Genomic DNA, 6865 nt, shown 5'->3' with positions numbered 1-6865 from the left:
GCGGTAAAATCTTATCTTATCTTATCCTCTTCAGTCTCCTGTAAGGCCCAAATTAAATTGACACGATCAACTTCAGAGGCCAGAATGTGGGACCTAGTATTAACACATGTACTATCCAATAGCATTGTGAGGCTGAACAACAGGAAACATTGACTATGTAAATGTGCAAAGAAAATTATAAACATTTACAAACTTTTTTTTAAATAGCTGAAAGCTAAAAGTGATGTTGTAATTTTGCAACTGAGGGTCTTACAGGTATATGTTAGCATTTATCATTGAAACCAATGGACACAACTAGCGGTAAGCATACAGGACCGGTGAGCTTGAATGCTAACAGCAATGCTAACACGCCATTTTAGAGAAACTGAATCACAAATGCATCAACTATCTCTTCCCGGCGTGCCAATTACCTAGTGAATACAAATAACCAACAACATTTTAACGATTCGTGGAATACAATTTTCTTCTACAATACAATATTCCACAATTCATGGAATTCAATTCATCAAAGTATTATCTTAAAAGGGAGAAACAGGTGTATACTGTATGCCACTGACCAAGCCACTTGTCTCCCCAGAGCCTCTCTCACTCTCCTGTTTGCTATTCACATCTCAACCTGCTCATTAGGAAGGATATATATTCCACACTTGAATATGTCACCGCTTGCATCATCCCTTAATTCTGTTTTCGGTGCGTCACTCACAGTGATTAACGTTGCTTACTTGAGTCATGAATGAGACGGACCGACTCACTCATTAAGATTGTCTCGCGGATTATAAAGTGTAATTTCTTACAGGCCTCCTTTGCCTTGTAGTTATTGGCCGAGGAGGGTTATCTAACTAACCTGTAATGAGTAATTATGCATACAGTACTAATTGCTGGAACTGTACGTTACCTCACGCTCATTAGTCACACAGACGGTGTTGTGAACGCAAACCCCTCTTACTGTATTACAGAAAACAACATGCTATAATGTGTTTTTGAGGGGTTACATCAGTGTCTGCAACTTTTCAATATACCTTTTCTTAAAGTCTGTCTGCCATTTTAATTTAGCCTCACAACCGTATTGTATGTAAGATGCAAAGAAATGTTAGCCAAAGAAAATATTTAGATTATTTATTTCTGCCTTCGCGAGGCTAAAGACATATTGGAAAACGCTTAAATAACTGTCCATTTGTTTTTTTTTACTGAATAATTCTCGAGAAAAACGGCCGATGCCTTGCATAGCTCAAACGGCAAGTAAGTGTGAGATATGAGTTATGCTGACAGCAGCCTTAGCTCACATGCTAGCCATCAATTTAGAGCGGACCATGGTAGTGAAGGTACAGAGGAGCGCCAGGCCAGCGGTGTTCTGGTAATAGCCTCCTTATGTCTGTCATTACACAAGACATCACAGATATAGAGGTAAGACGAAGTGTGGCTTTATCTGAAATCTGAACCCCACTGCCTATACTCTAGGCCAGCGGTTCTCAAACTATGGGTCGCGACCCAAAGTGGGGTAGTGGGTAGGTGACAGTGGGGTCGCGCATTGGCAAGTAAACCTTTTAATCTTTTTTTTTAACATTTTTTTATTTAAAATATATATATTGTTCTGGCAAAATATTTGGGCAAAATATGTCTAGTTTTATAAATGTGTATTGATAACATAGTGATGTAATTAAAATGTTCTAATAAATATGCATGATCAAGTTCAACAACGTGTGCTTTTATTTTGATATTCCTTAATTCCATGTTGAAATTACACGATACATTAAAAGTGTGATGTGGCGCCAAAAATAAACCTCAATAAATTGGGGTCGTGGTATAAAAAAGTGTGAGAACCCCTGCTCAGTCTAGGCTATGTTACCCAGACTGTACGAACTTTGAACTCTGCTGCCCATACTCAATTTATACCCATCTACTGCCTTCACTGTCTACAACTGCCTATATATATATTAATATTAAAAGTGGCTCAGGAGGTAGAGCAGTCGTCTGGTAATACATAGGTTCCCGGTTCGATTCCCGCTCCTCCCAGGCAGCTTGTCGAAGTGTCCTTGAGCAAGACACTTAACCCCTAATTGCTCCCGGTGAGCATGGCAGGTTGGCACCTTGCATGGTCTCCTCTGCCATCGGTGTGTGTGAACGGGTAAAATGTGAGGAACAAATTAGAAAGCGCTTTGGATAAAAGTGCTATATAAATTATGCAGCCATTTACCATTTACAGTATTATTCATCCACACACCTGTCTGAATATGCATATATTCATTTCTTTATACCTATTTATACACCTGCATATAACTCTGTATGATAGCATGTACAATAATGCTGTATACTGTAGACATATATTTATATTTACCATATGTATCCACATCTGTCTGTATATACCTATATACCAACTCTTACTAGTTATACCAGTGGCCAGTATGTTCTACTACCATAGTGTCTTTATACCTGTATCACTGTACATAATAATACTGTAACTACTGTAACTCTGTACATACATCATCAGATTAGCATTATTACTCAGTAGTACTCATTTATATATATATATATTTTAGTTGAATCACTTGTATATTGTATATTGCTATTGCACTTTACTGTTACATTTGCACTCTGGTTGGATTGCCAGTCAAAGAGCTGACATACAAATAAACAAAGGTCTACATTAAACATAAATGACACCATTTCAAAGGGAGTTTATTTACTTTGTGACACAATAGCCAAACAAATGCACTAGCCATCAATATCTTATGCCAAATGATTAGGGCCTATTACTCAAATAAATTTGAATAAATAACTGCATTAATCAATTAACAAGTCTGAGTCCTCGTCTGCACCTTCCGAGTCCGAATGCAGTCAATGCTGTCCTGAAAATCAGTCTTTTTGTTGTACTGTATGATGACAATACATTTGAATCAAATCGAATTTAATCTAATCTACAGTTAAGGAAAACAGACACCATCAGCAAAGGTTCCAAACTGTCCAAAATAACAAAGTAAGCCTCTGTTAAATCGTGAGCGAGCATAAAGAGGGAATGTGTTTTTAGTAGCTTTTGGCTACACTGTGAATATCTAGTAGTGTTTTTTCTATCCAAAAGGAAGACATTCACAAGTGAAATGTTGCCAACCCTTGGAAGAGAGAGTCCATGAACCCGCTCTCCAGTGAGAGTTTAGCGGCCCTCTTAAAGTCTGGAGACATTACTGTTTACTCTCGATCAAATACAACTGAAATAAAAAGCGTGCTTCAAAAATCCCACCTAGACCGCGAATCACGAAACCTTGTGTGGGATAGAACCGCAGATCTGGAGCCATTTCTTTTAAGATAAATGGACCAGGTGCATTGTATATCAGGCAATCATTCATTAAAGGGAACGTTTGATCGTTCACCCCTTGATCGCTTGAAGTTCAAATCTGAGTCCAGGGATGACACCGAGACTTGTCACCTCCGGTTTAATCCAAGTGGTTAAGATTCCTAGATTATTTGTTAGCATTTCTCTTTTTGATTTGGGGCCAACAAGTAGGACTTCAGTTTTGTCCTCATTCAATTTGAGAAAGTTATTGTTCTCTAGATATAGTATCTAGATATATGTAAAAAGGATTATATGCTGGTATGTACAGACAGATGTGGAAATATATATATATATATATATATATATATATATATATATATATATATATGGTAAGAATAAATATTAGGGATGCTCGATATTGGCTTTTTTACCGATACCGATATTCCGATATTGTCCAACTCTTAATTTCCGATACCGATATCAACCGATATCAACCGATACCGATATATGCAGGGTTTCCCCGTCCAAAAAACAGAATAATTTCAGGTAACTAATAATTTCACTGGATATATATATAACAAATATTGTTATTGTTTTTTTTTTGTTTTTAAACCGATAGCGATATTTTCCGATATCACATTTTACTGCCGATATCGGTCGATAATATCGGTCGGCCGATAATATCGGACATCCCTAATAAATATATATATATATACGGTATATACAGCATTATTGTACATGCTATCATACAGTTATATTGGTAGACTATAGTACGAGGTAGGTAGTTATTAATATTACTATATGTCAGCAATTCAGTTTCCATCCATTATGTGTGTGTGTGTGGTGGGGGGGGGAGTATGTTATGAAACTGACCTATAGTTTTGTTTGTTTGTTCTTGAGAAGTAAGCTCATGTTGTTGACAAAAGCTCATGGTGGTGCAAGTAAGTAGGTTGTATAATCGGCAGAAATAATCTGATGATGTAAACGTCTTATTCTGTTTAGCCTTTTACAATTTCCTTGTGACCCTCATAGTACTGTATCTTATTTTTTATTTGATTTTATCTAACCTTTATTTACCCAGGGTAGATTCTCTGAGCACAGATGCTCGTTTTCAGCTACCCTGCTTCACATTTACACAGTTCCATTCACACCTAGGAGCTGCCCAGTACAACCACAGTCTGACACAGTTGGCCACTGAGCAACTCCACTGGAGCAGTTGGGGGTTTAGTAGTGCCTTGCTCAAGGGCATTTCAGCGGTTGGTGTTAAGTTTTTTAAGATTTTTCCTGCCGGTCCGGGGGATCGAACCGGCGACCTTCCGGTCACAAACCCGCTTCTCTAACCTTTAGGCCACCGCTGTCCCTATCTCATGGAGTGGCTCGTGAAGTGCGACTTGGGCTATTAAAAAAGTATAGGGGGAGATTACATCGCATTAAAGGAGTTTCTAGCAGGAAAGTACTGTATTAAGTGGAGAAATCGGATTGACTGGTTTAGTCAGACGACTAAAGCACAAATCCTGATTTAAAATGCTTATTTTGACCGGTTAAAAGTGGTATTTGTTCGTTTAAATACATGTTAAATAGCTTTACATTCTGACAGCCATCACTGATGCAGTCTGCAGTAAACACGTTCTGGTATCCCTTCCCACTTTATCCAATCAGGAGAGAGAACCCTAGATATTTTTTACTTATTTCAAGATTATTTTATTTGTTTCAAGCATATATTTGTTTTTATTCCTTGTTTTTGTCAGACCAGAAAATGTATTTTCTGTTTACTGCAGAGTGGAGGGACTGGGAGACCCATGTTACTGACCAGACACTATATATCAGTGATGACTGTTGAAATGTAAAGCTATTTAACACTTATTTAAACAAATAAATATCACTTACAACACCTTTAACCTGTCAAAATAAGCATTTTAAATCAGGATTTGTGCTTTAGTCGTCTGACTAAACCAGTCAATCCGATTTCTCCGCTTGATACAGAACTTTCCACTAGAAACTCCTTTAATGAGATGTACTGTAATCTCCCCCTATACCTTTTAGACCACTTATTTTAACAAAGAAAATACCACTTACAGCACCTTTATTAAGGAGAAAAAGGTGGCAAATTATTATTTGTTCTCCCTGAGTGATGAAATGATATTGCATGCTGTTTCCTGCAATATATATGATCTCACTTCAAACTTCATATGTTATCTAGCAATACAAGACTAATCTCTGTGAGACATAGTCAAGTCCATAAGAACAACAATTTGTACATTCATCTCTGGCTTAAAAGAAAATCCAGCAGAGGAACTATGTGAGAATGCTATTTATTGACTACAGCTCAGCATTCAATACCATAGTCCCCTCCAAGCTCATAGTCAAACTCAGAGACCTGGGCTTGAACTACGACCTCTGCCAGTGGGTCTTGGACGCGTCTATTCTTTTACCAACGAATTTCCAGTTCCGCGTTCGCGTTCTGCGATCTGATTGGCCACTGACGTTTCTGGTGCGATCTGATTGGCCACTGACGTTTCTGGTCATGTGACATGTGCGCCCAATCGCGTGATGCGCCCATTTTCCGCCTCGAACAGCAGCAAACTACCTAACGCCTAGTTTATCACTGGTTAAGCTTAGGCGACTCTTTCGAAGTTGGTTAAGGTTAGAGTCTGGAATCAGGGCTGGTGTTCTATCGCCCTGCTCTAAGACAAACTCTAACCTTAACCAACTTCGAAAGAGTGCCTACGCTTAACCGGTGAAAGAACTATAGCGTCACACGATTGGCGCGACCAGAAACGTCAGTGGCCAATCAGAGCGCAGAACGCGAACGCGGAACTGGAAATCCGTTGGTAAAAGTATTCAGGCGTCTTGGACTTCCTGACAGGAAGACCCCAAGTGGTGAGAGAAGGTAACTGCACCTCCTCATCTATCACTCTCAACACAGGGCTGTGTTCTGAGCCCCCTCCTCTACTCGCTTTACACACATCTGTGTGTGGTGTGGCAAAGCACAACAGCAACACAATCATCAAGTTTGCTGACGACACAGCTGTGGTGGGCCTGATCTCTGCAAACGACGAGAGGGCCTACCTGGGAGAGGTAGAGAACCTGGCGCTGTGGTGCTGGGAGAACAGCCTCTCCCTGAACGTCAGCAAAACAAAAGAGATGATTGTGGACTTTAGGAGGACGGGGGCCAGGGACTACAGCCCCCTCAGCATCGACGGGGCACCGGTTGAGAGATGGAACAGTTTCAAGTACCTCGGAGTCCACATATCCAAAGACTTGACATGGACCACATTGACAGTGTAATAAAGAAGGCACAGCAGCGCCTCTACTTCCTTAGGCGCCAAAGAAGTTCAAATAATAAGTGAGTCAGAAGATCCTTAAGAACTTCTACTCGTGCACAATAGAAAGCATCCTGACTGGTAACATCACCTCCTGGTTTGGGAATAGCACCGACGACCGCAGCAGACTACAGAGAGTGGCTCGGTCAGCCGAACGCACAATTGGACGTGGGCTTCCCACTCTCCAGGACATTTACAACAAGCGTTGCAGGGCCAAGGCTAAGAGAATAACCAAAGACTCTAGTCACCCAAACAACTGCCTCTTTGCACTGCT

This window comes from Notolepis coatsorum (genome assembly GCF_963971535.1).
Source record: "Notolepis coatsorum genome assembly, chromosome: 5".
NCBI lineage: Eukaryota > Metazoa > Chordata > Actinopteri > Aulopiformes > Paralepididae > Notolepis > Notolepis coatsorum.
The sequence above is the reverse complement of the archived record's forward strand: the minus strand, read 5'-3'. Positions refer to the sequence as shown.